The 12,973-nt window shown below is 45.1% G+C and overlaps 2 long non-coding RNA genes across 3 annotated transcripts in view; one reads left to right on the top strand and one right to left on the bottom strand.

Moving 5' to 3' along the window:
* The first annotated feature begins 2,064 nt into the window (after positions 1–2,064).
* LOC118973620 (uncharacterized) lies at positions 2,065–3,194 on the top strand. 2 transcript variants are annotated; one of them, XR_005063081.2, is made up of 3 exons: positions 2,065–2,305; positions 2,547–2,641; positions 3,037–3,194. It is a non-coding gene; the product is annotated as an uncharacterized lncRNA (long non-coding RNA). The 2 variants fall into 2 exon arrangements; XR_005063080.2 differs by having other exon boundaries at positions 2,065–2,352.
* Positions 3,195–6,035: 2,841 nt separating this feature from the next.
* Positions 6,036–12,973, bottom strand: part of LOC118973617 (uncharacterized) — a 56,044-nt gene continuing 49,106 nt past the window's right edge. The window contains exon 6 of the long non-coding RNA XR_012121002.1: positions 6,036–6,246. This is a non-coding gene — a long non-coding RNA (uncharacterized lncRNA). The remainder of the gene's footprint in view (positions 6,247–12,973) is intronic.

Below are 12,973 nucleotides of genomic sequence, written 5' to 3'. Positions count from 1 at the left end.
CTACCTCTAGTTTGTGCTTTTCTAGTTTAGTCACAGTCCCACCGGAATATTCTGTTATTTAAAGAATAAGTTGCAAATTTAAATGCCCTCAATAATCCTTACATGAATAATAGGTACATAACAAGCAAAGTAGAAAATTTGCCTTCATGTCTATTTTTTCCTACTGACCATTCCATCTTCCCTTGCACCCCAGCCAGGAAGTCAGCTTTTGGGGATTCTTGCGTTGGTGGTCTGCAGACTCTAGCACAACACCCTTGGGAGATAGCAGCTGACCCCCTGACCATAGTAGAGCACCGAGGTCACTCAGGAGCACAGGGGATGCTGCCCGGAATACCCACCGAAACACGGAGGAGGCAGGGGTCCACTGCTTTTACCAAGCACGGCTGGGCCAGGGACTGGGCCTGGGTTCCCTCGACCAGATGTTATCCTGAAGCCATTGTGGCTAGAAAAACAGCTTATTCAGCTAAGTGAGCCTGAGACTCCCCTGCCACCTTGTCCCTCTCTGAGTTTGGTACCTACAGCTGTGTGACAACAGTGGCCCCAGCTTTTGGTGCTAGTGGAACAGCTCTCAGAAGTGTGTAAGAGAACAGGCTTCCAAAGCAGATCCTAGCAGAGGTCAAGAGACCCCTATGCCAGCAGTTAACTGATGTAACCTCAGGCAAATCACTGGGTGTTTCTGCTTGTATTTGCTCCCAACTCTAGCTATAAACCCAAATCTGCTCAGTTGTATTGCTTTGAGAATAAAGTGTACTGGGGCTTGAACTTATAATCTGTGTTCTCCAAATGACTAAATCATTCCATTTAAACTAGTTATATTCATCCCCTACCTGCTTATCTCAAAGGCTAGTATTTAACAAATTTATTTTATGAATTAAGTTATAGAAACTGCTGGCATATTGGCTTTGCAAATAGAAACTGGGTATGTGAGAAATAACTGCAATATTAATTGGAAACTAAGGAGACACAAAAACAGATGAGAATTGAGACTTTTTCTTTCCTAAATGAACACAAAACTCTGACTTTGGCTTTAATAAGTCATTTTAGATTTGCTTCTGCTACTCATTTACCACTTTGTGAGTTCTGTTACTTAATTTGTTTTAAATCAATAATGTCAGTTCTCTGAGATCAATGCAATGGCCAGAGGGGTGAATAAATCCCCCTCTTCCTTGTCCCTTAGGCATCATGGTGCTTTAAGGGTGCAGGTCTAGGGAGGAAAGCAATTCCTGGCTACTGTCTTCAGTGCTTGAAAGCCCCCTGGCTTTGCAAATAAACAGAAAAAAACAGAGAGGGAGAAGTCAAAAAATTTCTAACTTAAGATTAAAATAAGAGACTTTTAAGAAAGATAACCACATTACCATTGTCACATTTAATAATCACCTTAACATCATATAATACCCAGTCATTCAGGAGCTGACTTGGGTAGAGGCCAATACTATATATATAATATATATATATACACACACACACATATGTATACATATAATACACACACACACAATATAGTAGTCTATTTATACTTGGAAAGTGTCCAATACAATGTAAATACATATATATACAGTATATAGTATCATATATATATATATTATTTACTCTATGTTAATTTTGTACATAGTATTTTATATATTGGCCTCTACCCAATACCATATATACATATGGTATATACTATATACATGCACATATATATATAATATTCAGTACTATATTCTCCAGATATCTTGAATAGCTTTGTCGTATGCCTGCTGAAATCTTCATATAGGATCTTGCTATAGTTTTCTTCTAATCCATCAACCTTTATCAGCAAATGCATTTAATTAGCATTACGTTGTTTTATTGAACCAAATAATTTACCCCAGTGATCACGGCTTCCTTTTCTAAACCTTTACAACCACCAAACTAATAATGCACTTTGGAATTTTACGTAATGAGCGTTTCTGGAATAATTCATCTCTCCCCTTTGAAACTTTGGCTAAATAGCTTTGGTCTTGATACCACTCTTTTTTTTCATCATTATTATGCAATAACCTAATCAGAGAGATTTTCATTCAACATCCAAAGCCAGAAATTAGAGCGTTTGAAAGACAGGTAGGAGCACAGCGAAGGCCTGGAGTGGGAGGAGGAGCCCGCGTGCGGGGGTCTCAGGCTGCCAAGGCAGCTCTCCTGCCCTTCACGGTCGCGGGGGAACTGGTTCTGGCGGAAGCACGAGGATTTTGCCTGCATGTTGCCTGCCCCATAAAGCTGAGAAAAGGAACGAATCAACACATCAGACCCTCATGCCATTTCCATCTTCACCACAGCCCCTGCCCTTGTGAGTAAAGCCACTCAAGTATCAAAGGATACGCTTTCAAATAACATGTAAGTTAGTTTAAGAATGATTTCAGCTCTGACACAGAGCTTTGGGGAGAGCTGAATGGATTTCAGGGGAAAATGCAAGGGCGGATACAAGGGCAAATGGGAACGGGAGGGCTGAGGTGAGGGAGGGCAGGCAGGCGGAGGGCCGGCTGTGGGGCCAGAGGACACTCCCTCCGACTCCTTCCTCACTTCCTTAGATCTCAGTCATGGGCTCCAGTGATGGGCTCGGAAGTCAGGGGCTGGTTATGCCGACATGCCTTCTCTTGGCCTCCGCCCTGCCCTTCTGGGGAAGGTGAGTGAAGAATTGGCTACGTCCCTGTTGGTCACAAATGTGTGCACAGCGATTCATCCCTGGAAGTTAGTCATAGCCCTTGGTGAGGTCTGTAGGGAGAGGCTCTTTCCTACATTCTAGGTCCAGGAGGCATTTTGCTGTACCTACCAGCCACATCCTTGACAGGCTCTCCTATGACCTTGAGGGCAAATTCTTAATTCATTTGACCTGTTTCCCCTGGGAGCTCCCCCCCACCCCGTGTGGCTTCTATCTAATCTGAGTTCTCCAAGAGATGTCCCTATGCCCTGCCAAACTCTCCTGCAGCCAAGTTGGGCAAAAGCCAAGGGGAACTTCAGTTAATTCCTTCCTTCCCATGTTCTGGGTTTATCGTTGAAATCAAGGCCTCTTTTCCATAGGGAAATTGGAAGCTCTCCTGTGATGAATGAAAACAGAAGCAGCTTGTTAACAACAGCAGTTCTTAATTACCTGTGCTTTGTTTTATGACTTGGCAGGCTTCCCTGACCTGAAAGAGAAGGAAAAAAGATGTGCTTGCAAAAGACAAAAAATAAATAAATAAAGTGCTAGTGCTCTTGACGGTTTCTTTGATATACAGTTGGCATTTAATGTTGGCCTTCTTGGGCATGAATCGGGCTTTGCGCGGCCACCTAGCATTGAACTGGATGAACACAGGATCAGGAGCTCCCGGGAGGCAGAAGTGATTTGAGAATAGGAGCCTACACTTTGTTTTCTTTCTGCTATTTGGTATTTTCTCTGCCATCTATAAATCACCTGATCTGGCTTTCTGAGAGTCTCCACAGATTTCTCTTTTTCAAATTGTGGTAGAATATACATAACATAAAATTCACCGTGTAGAAGCATACGGTTTGGAAGTGTTACGTACGGTTCACCTTATTTTGCAACCCATCTCCAGAATGACTTTCCATCTTGCAAAACTAAAACTCTGTCCCCATTAAATGACAACTCCCCACCCTCCTGCCCCAGCTGCTGGCATCCACCCCTCTCCTGTCTGTCTCTATGAATCTGACTGCCCTAGGGACCTCATGCATGTGGAACCATGCAGTATGTGTCCTTCTGTGACTGGCTTGTTTCAAGGAGCATCATGTTTTCAAGGCTCGTCCGTGCTGCGGCCTGAGCCCCCACAGATCCTTACATCACCCGTGTCTGACCCTGAGCTGCTTCCTTTCCTCCACTTTCATACAGTTGTACTAACAGATGAATCTGTTAATAAGTTTTAAATATACTCTTTTCAACATGGGAGGCCAGAGAACTGAAGATAAAAAAAGGTTTATTTGAGAAGGAGGAAGAGAAGGCAGGGAGAGGTTGGAAAGCATTGCTGCAGAGGTGGAGAGGTTAGCAGCACGGCAACGGAACTGCGGCGGGGGGGCGGGACAGAGGAGACGCTGTCCCCAGGAAATCTGTCACCTTCCCTGATGCTGAGCAGCCTGAAAAGTGAATCCCCACCCCTTGGTGCCACTGTACATCTAGAAAAATCTTCTGAACAGCTGAGCTAGAAATCAGGACTCACAACTGGAGTCCTTCCAGCACAGCAAGACTGACGCATGTGGCCCTCAAAGTGCCCAGGACATCCCCTGGTGAGGTCCGGTTCATTATTCTCCCTCCACTGAGTCCCCTGGAGGCCTGCGCTGTGTCCTGTGAGTGGCCTGCCATCCCTCCTTGTCTCCCACAGAGCCCCCCTCTCCTTTCCCTGACAGCGCTTATCCCCAGATGCTCTCCAGAGATGCTTTCTTTTCACACACCACTCACCCCAGATCCCACCGTGAGGCCTGTGCCCTTTCTCCAAGCCTTCCAGCCCTTCCTCCTGTCCCTTCTTGCCAAGCGATTCTAGCTTCCCTGGTGCTCAGACCCTCAAACCACGCCCTCGTCCCCGTCCATGTCCTGCCACCAAGCCACTTCCTCCTCACTGCTCCCTATTCCTTAGGAGGAAGCTCCTGGCTCATCTTCCCTCTCTAGGGCCATCAGCATCTACATGCCAGCCTCCCCTTTCCTTAACCGCCTCACCTACCAGAACCTTTTCCTCTGTTCCGCCCATCTCACCACCCAGGCCCAACGTCAAACCCTGGATCTTGTCAGAACCAGAAAGTGTGCCTCATCTGCAATCTCAAATTCCAACAACCCCTTCTCCGAGCCCATCTCCTCATCTTCCTGCCTATCAGCTCCAGGATGCCCACTGGGAACAACCCTTGGTGCTCACTGGGACACCCATCCACGCAGGCCATCATCTCAGGCTTCCAGCAACCGGCCAGGGTTCCACGGCACAGATGCAGCCTCCTCTCTGTCCGTCAGGCCATAGTCTGGGAAAACCCAACCTGACTTAGGGGCAGCCCCCCACTACACCACGCCGGCAGCTGGGCATCATGGAGGAATTCACCCACCTGGGCAGACCGATCCTATTTAGAGATGAGATCACGAACTTTGAATGGACTTTAAGAAGCCAGAAATTGTACTGTGTTTCACCACAGAGTTCCCTCTCCCACTGCCTAGAATAACCAGCCTCCCTAATCCTGATGTCTGCAATTCACTTTTTAAAACCAGGATCATTAGTGACAACCCCTGGTGGGGTTGTCAGTTTAAACTTTCATTCTAAGCACAGTCGGTAACATGCTGTCTTGCATGGTCAAGGGGCCCAGCCCTGGTATGGTGGGTGTGGGGAGATCTGCGGGGCCGTGCAGGAGAGATTGTATGTCATGCAGGCCCGAGATGCACAATCACGTGGTGTGCTGGAAGCGGACCCAGGGCCTCTAAACCCTGGTGAGGGCGCTCACCACGCCCTCGTGCCGCCCTCGGACGTCCACGGTGGAGTGCTTACATCCTGCACCGGGAGAGTTTTCCTCCTTGGCCTTTCCCACCCTCTCTCTCTCTCCATGTGTCCTCTGGATGCCTTCCTACTGATGAAAAGCTTTAGGACAACCCTGGAAGCAGAGGCTGATGTCTGCAGACGAATAAAGGCTGCACTGGTTTACTAGCACCTGATGTAAAAATTACCAAACACTTGAGTGTGTAGAAACAGAAATTTGTTTTCCCACAGTTCTGGAGGCCGGAAGTGGGAGATCAGGGTGTTGACAGGGTCTGTGGGGGAGGCTCCTCCCTTGCCCCTTCTGCTTTCCGGTAGCCCCAGGAGTTTCTTGACTTGCAGATGCATTGCTCCAGTCCCTGCCTCCATCTCCACATGGTCAACATCTTCTTGTGTGTCTTTATATCACCCTCTGTGCTCGCATGTGTCCAGCTTTCCCTCTTCTTACAGGACATCGGTCATATTGGAGGGTCCCCTGCTCCCATATGACCTCATCTTGTTTAACGAATTACACCTACAGCTACCTCATTTCTAAATAAGGTTGCATTCTGACCTTATGGGTATAATGGGCATTTGACTTCCACATATCTTTTAGGCAACACAAATAAAACCCACTACAAAGACAAACAGACTATTGAAGTGCCTTTACTTACTCAGGTAAAACAATGGAAATCCACAAGGACGGATTCACGGTGACCCCTGAACTGGGTGGGGCGCCGCATGCATCAACAGGGCAGGATTTGGTGGAACTCTTCTGGAGATTCCAATGGTGTCTTGGGGTTTCTGTTGATATCTACCATGATCAAATGTTCCTCACAGTTATGAGAATGAAACCCAAGGGAGAGATATAGACCCACTGAATATCTAGATAAAATGGGTAAGATGTTGTGGGACAGTTAGCAATTATTTTGGCAATTATTTTAAGGGATACCAAATACAATTTGTGGAAGACATGCCATTGGGGCTTTACTAAATGTTACCATGGAGCTTCAGAAAACGGGACGAACACGAGCTACTCTTTCTTGAAGTATGCCAGGCAAGCCCATGTAGAAACTGGCAAGACAGGTCTGGCTGTGGTACAGCTGCGGTAGAGTCCATGGAGGTTGGATCCCCTTGGGAGGCGACCTGCACTTCCTCACGCCAAGCCCAGGGTCCCAGCCCCGACCCCACAAAGGCATCTGTCCTGCTCTCAGAGGACGCCAAAACCTCAGACTAAAGGATGTATTCTTCTTTTCAAGACATAATCTGTTAATGTCAACTCATCAGAAAATGCTGCCTTGTTTAGGGCAGTAGGAGGAAGCCTAGTATCAAAATATTTTGATTTTTAAAATGACGGATGTAAAGGTTCAGCTGTAATAGACAGTCCTTTGAATGAAACTTACAAAGAATTTATCACATCCTAAATGTGCACTTCTTGGACACTTGTAAACATATTTTTTAATAAAGATATTGCATTTTAAATTGATATGTATCAGCCTGTCAATTGACAGTAATACTGTCAATTACTACCTATGTCAAATAACAGAAACTTTCTTTCTTTTCTCTGATAAAGGGTAACAGAATTAAAAAAAAAAGTACAGTCCTGCGTGTCCAGCATTATATTAGAGGGGGCCATACTCCACAGGTGGCCGCAACAAATCTTGATATTGTCCCTATCTTAGTCCAGAATTGACCTACCATTCATTGATATATTGGATGTCAAGAAACAGGTTTTTATTGGCAAAATTATTGGCCTATTTATTAGAATGATGGATGTTAGAAAGGGCTACTCCTTGAGGACATTGAAGGTATTCAAGGTGTGTGGACCAGCTAAAATAACAGGAACCACCTCCCTCGCACCCCGACACACACCCCTGTCACCTGTCTGTCTTACATGACCACAGGAAGAGTACTACGGAGGCATCCAGCCTGCACCTCCTACGGAGGGCTCTCTGCTTCCTGTGACCAGCCTTCCGCTGAGGAGGATTCTGACAGCATGGTACCAAAGAGAAGGCATGGAAAGTTGCCTTGGGAAAGTTGCCCAAGTGCAGAGCTGGAATATGTAAGCTGAAATTCCAGTGTGTTCGACAGCCTTAGGTAGCTTATGCTAGGGTTACAAACAGTCCCTGACTCTCCATGGCTTATAATAACCAAAGCTTATGGCATATTGGCTGCAGGCCAGCTGAGGTTCTGCTCTTCATTCCACAAGCCTGAGCAAGCAGCCCGTCTCTGGGATGTACTGGTCTCCAGGCAGAGGGCAAAGAAGGACAGCGCAAGTGAAGGAAGGATCTTAAAACCTCTACCGGAAGCGAGACCCACTGCTTCTACTCACTTCTGTTGGCCAAAGCAAACCCTATGGCCAAGCCCAAGGTTGCTGACCCAGTAGCAAGGAACAGGGACAAAATTACAGCCTACCCATCCTACAAGGCCCGAGAGCTGAGAATGGAGTGAGCTCGCAGAACTGGTTGCATGAACCATGTTGTGCTTTCCTTGCTAATAACTATCTAATAAATAACGTATCTGAAGCTTGTTTCATTCTAACTTTGTGGCAAGGCTGTGGGAGGAGGCTGGCTAAGCACGACATTGGGTAATTTCTTTGCAGCTACCCTTGTCTAACAAAAAGAAGCTGAACTGTGCACAACCAAACGGGTTCAGGTCAGACCCTTTCCACAGATTCGCTGACAAAAGTCAGTGGCTCCCCAAATGCTCCAGATAGGAATCATCCCTTCAAACTTTTTCAAAAACAAACTGGCTTCGGCCATTTTCCCCAGTCTCATTTCTGCACCAAATCCTTCCTCTTTACTGAATCATACCCACCAGCACATAAACATGTGTTTTCCTTACCTTATAAACAAAAACACGGACCTTGAGGATGTTATGCTAAGTAAAATAAGTCAGACGGAAAGACAAATGCTGTACGTTCTCACTTACACATGGAATCTAAGAAAATCAAACTCATACGTACAGGGAACAGATTGCTGATTGCCAGAGGCGGGGATAGAGGGTGGCAAAATGGGCAAAGTGTGTCAAAAGGTACAACTTCCAGTTATAAGACAAATAATTCTTGATTTATGTGATGTACAGCACAGTGACTACAGTTTACCATAGTGTATTGTATATTTGAAAGTTGCTCAGAGAGCTAATCTTGAAAGTTTCCAGCATAAGAAGGAAAAGGTGTAACTATGTGTGGTGATCATTTCACAGTACATACATATAGCAAGTCACAATGTTATGTGCTTTGGACTAATGCAATGTTGTATGTCAATTTTATTCCAAAAACAGAACAAACTCTTTTTCATCTTCAGCCTCCTTTGGTCACTGCCTTATACTGGTTTCTTCTTCCAGAAAGGCATTTTAAAAAATTGTCTGTATTTACTCTATCTACTCCTTATGTGTTTAGTCATTCCCTAGCCCACTGCAATGGGCCTTCACCTGCGTGATGCCAGAAAGTCCGCACTGGAACCTCCATGTTCTGAATCCAGTAGACATTTTTCAGTCCTCGTGTGCTGGCCTCCTCACGGCGTTCAATGCCATTGTTCACAGGCTCTCTTCTGAGCTGACTTGAGAGTTTTTCTCCTAGCTTTCCCTTACCCTTGTGGCCACTCTTTGGAAGCTCTGACATCTTTCCTGAGCTCCACACATTTACATCTAGCTGACTGTTTGAGCTGCCCACTGGCCTTAGCACAGGCATTTCAGGCTTCTGAGTCCTTGACCTCCCCTCCAATACTTGTTCTCTGCCTTTCCTGCTCGTATCAGTACGTGCACTTCCACACGCCCAGATACACCTTCCCAAAATGTTATTACTGCTGATACTTCTTCTCTCCCTCATCTTTTCTAGTCTATTTCCAAGTCCAAAAGTTTCTACCACAAACTCTGTCTTGACTCTCTCTGTCTCACAGCACATAGTCGAAGCTGCCATCATCTTCCGCCTATGGAACTACAACAGCCTTCTTAATAAAAAGCTTGTTTCGCTGGTAGAGAAAGAGGATTTTGAAAACCCCAAGAGATTTGTTTTGGCCAGAATTTGATGAGCTTACAATAGTACCACTATTTGGCATTTATGATCTGAGGGAAGGATTAGATCCAGTTGTGTTTCATTCAACAATTTCTAGTCAAGTTCCTTTAAAACATATTTTGAACACACACACACAAAGACACATAGACAGAGCTGTGTATTACAGGTACGGTTTTCACTGAGGGGGAACTCTGCGTGTGCTGGGTTGGAAGGGAGAGGAAGTAGTTCTGGGTATTCCCTGGTAATCTGGGGTCCCACCTCCCCCCAGCAGGGCCCTTGGGACTTGGGCCCCACCTAGCCCCCAGGGCCCAAAGCAAACTAGAGAATGGAGTCCTTGTCATCTACCTGTGCTCAGACCCCACGGTGATTCTCAGACAAAACCGAGAGTGACCTTGGAGATGGTGGTGAGGTGTGGAAGGGGAAGATTGCTTTTCCTTCCTACATCGATGACTTCCATGTGATGCCACTTCTCTACTGCCTCTGCCAGACAGACAAGGAAGTGTCAAGCAGTCCAGTAGGCACTGTGGCATTTACAACTGAGTGAATAAGCATCTTGAAATATAAAAATGGTCACCTTTTTATTTTTGAAGGAATGTGACATCTTTCTTAAACCACAGCTTTCATTCAAAACGAGGGACACATCAGAATGTCAACCAAATTATAGCTGAGATTGGTTTTTGTATGGGTCTCTGTTTCTGATCATTACAGCCTATGATACTGTTCAGTGTTAGGGGTAAACCAAAATGTTTAAAAATTAATTTTAAATGGGAAAGGGATCTATAAATGATCCATGAGGTGAAGCCAGTTACTTCTTTGCTTTTACATACATATAGAAGGAGAGGAAAGAAAGAAGCTGTGTCATGCTGAGTAGGACTCACGAATTTGTTTTCTCTCCATGTCCTTCCTCTTCTTCAGAATAAATAAATCATTATACTGACACCCACCGACCCCCAAGCAAGTCCCTGTTCTCTTTAATAAGAGACGATGAATCAGTGGCATGTTGGCTGGGGAGAGGGGAGCAGTGGTGGCCTGTTTCTGGGGAACGAATACTTCGTCTTGGTAATACCTTCTCCAGCAATGCTGCCGACAGAGGGAGAGGACAGAGAAAACGGGATACATTTCAGGGGTTTTACGAACTAGCTATGGACTCATCAGTTCAGTGAGTTAGCTTTCATTTCCCTTTTCTGCAAAAGGAGAAATATTAGAGGTAACTAAGTGAAATGTCCTTTCTGTAAATAAACTCTCACTGGTGCTTCCCCCTCAACAAACGGGGTCCAGTCTTGGATTTCTACCATGTTCTCTGCCCCCAGGAGAACACTGTGTGCTTAGTGAGTTCAGGGTGCTGTGCGTGGTGCCCAACAGCATCGTCCCATTCATTTCCCACCAAATGACCCACCCTGGGCAGGTGCTCTCCCTTTCTCAGTAAGAAAGCCCAGGTGCCTAAGGCCACAGGGCTGGGAAGGCGGCCATTCGATCCCAAAGTCTACATTCTTAGCCTCTACCTAACCTTGCCTACTCTACACCACCTCCATGTCCTCAGCCCTCTCACTTCCTCGGGTTCGTGATTCTGTTCGTGCCCTTTCTCAGGGTCACCTGCCCTCCGGACCACTGCCCGGACCCAAGCCGGCAGACAGTTTTTCCAGCGGAGCCACCGTCTTACTGGTGCAGGATGCCATCTAGTGGCCAAATCAGGCAGTGGTGGAGATCTACGTTACATCTATTAGGGCCACATTTGTGCTTAATTTTGGATGACAACAGAGCTCTCCAGCTGTTTTTATTATTGTTCTTTACTTTAAATGGAGTAAAATTAATCCGCATCTCAAAGAAATTCATGTTCCTATTTTAACTGATTCATATGGCAGGAATGAGAAATGGACGTGAGGCAATATAAGTAGGAAAGGGACATGTTTCAAGGATTATTTTATTATTCATATAGTACTGGCACTTTTCTCTGACACTAATCAAAGACACAGAAGTACACTCATGCATGAGGTACTGTAATGGCAGCACTTCTCGGAAGTATATATAGCACTGTGAAAATGGACCTTCCTATATCTACCTATGTTTTCTTGTATCTATTCCCAGTTTCAACAAATGTTAAATGAAAGACAATAATATCAAAACCCGGCTATATATTTGCTCATCCTTACTTGCATATCTGATAATGTTCTGTGACTTCCCTGTGGAAGTTACAACTGACTTTGCTGCCTGGAATGACTTCAGGACAAGATGATGGTGCTTTGTTCTCCTAAACCTCTCCTACACGATTATGAGTGTTGGGAATTACTTTGAGAGAGACCGAAGTCTGTTTGTCAAGTATTTTTATAATGTGCATTTGCCATATTATTTGACAATACTCAATTCTGCTATAGAAGACAAAAAAAAATAGGAAGGATAGATGAAACTGCTAAGTGTTATGTACAGATAGTAGTAAGCAAGCAAGTAGCTTATGAAATATAAGCAGAATTAATAGGATGTATTAAATACATCTAACAAGTAAGTTGGTAATCTGAAAGGTGTGCTGCAAATAAGTAGAATAGAAGGAATACATAGTGGAACAAATAATATTCTTCATAGATAGAAAGATGGAAATATTAAGTTGTTGGACTTGTTCTAAGCTGTTAGCTCTATCATGCCTGTGTCAACCACACACTAATGATACACAATACAGTCTCATTCTGGCCTCACATGTGCTCTGCCCAAGAAAAGGGAGATAAAGTGCCGAGCTGCTCAGCAGGCTGCCCGGCAACTCCTGCTGTGACCAGTGGAGCTTGCCCCCGGGGCTCTCAGAGAGAGCAGGGGGTGTGTTGGCCTCTTTCTCCTCACATGCACCCTGCCAGGGAGCTGATCCAGCAGACAGAGAGGAAGAGGAGAGAGAGAGAGAAAGACAAATACTGTAACTTCCACTTACATGAGGCACCTAAGTAGTTCAACTGGAGGCAGGAAATAGATGGTGGCTTCCAGGGGCTAGAGGCTGGGAGAGTTAGTGGGTCATTCAGAGCTTCTGTTTGGAAAGATTAAAAAAAAATTCTAGAGATGGGTGGTGGCAATAGATGCATAACAATGTGAATGAACCTACTGCCATGGAATGGTACATTTAAAAATGGTTATTAAAATGGTAAATTTTATGTTACCTATATTTTACCGTAATTTTTTTAAAGCTAAAAATAGATAAACTTGCCTTAGTAAGTGTGAGGCCAGCCCAGCTTTGCCTGGCTCCAAAGCCCCTACCCTGTGCTGGGTGCTGTTAACAGAAGCAGAGGCTGACAAGGCCATAGCTGTTCTCGTCTCCTCTTCACGAGGGGTCCCTGGGCTTCTTGCTCACAGTCCATTGCTGAACACGGTTTGACAGTGGAACCCCCTCAAATGCCAACCCATCTCCATATAACATAGAATGATGTGTTTAAATTCTAAGTGAAGCTTTGATTCACTACAAAATAAAGAAAAAGCAGTTCAGCACTAAATGTTGATACAGTCATAAAATTATCATCAAAAAGTCCTGCCCAGAATTTACTGAAATTGTATT

This window comes from Manis javanica, chromosome 9, assembly GCF_040802235.1.
Source record: "Manis javanica isolate MJ-LG chromosome 9, MJ_LKY, whole genome shotgun sequence".
Taxonomy (NCBI): Eukaryota; Metazoa; Chordata; class Mammalia; order Pholidota; family Manidae; genus Manis; species Manis javanica.
The sequence above is the reverse complement of the archived record's forward strand: the minus strand, read 5'-3'. Positions and strand labels throughout refer to the sequence as shown.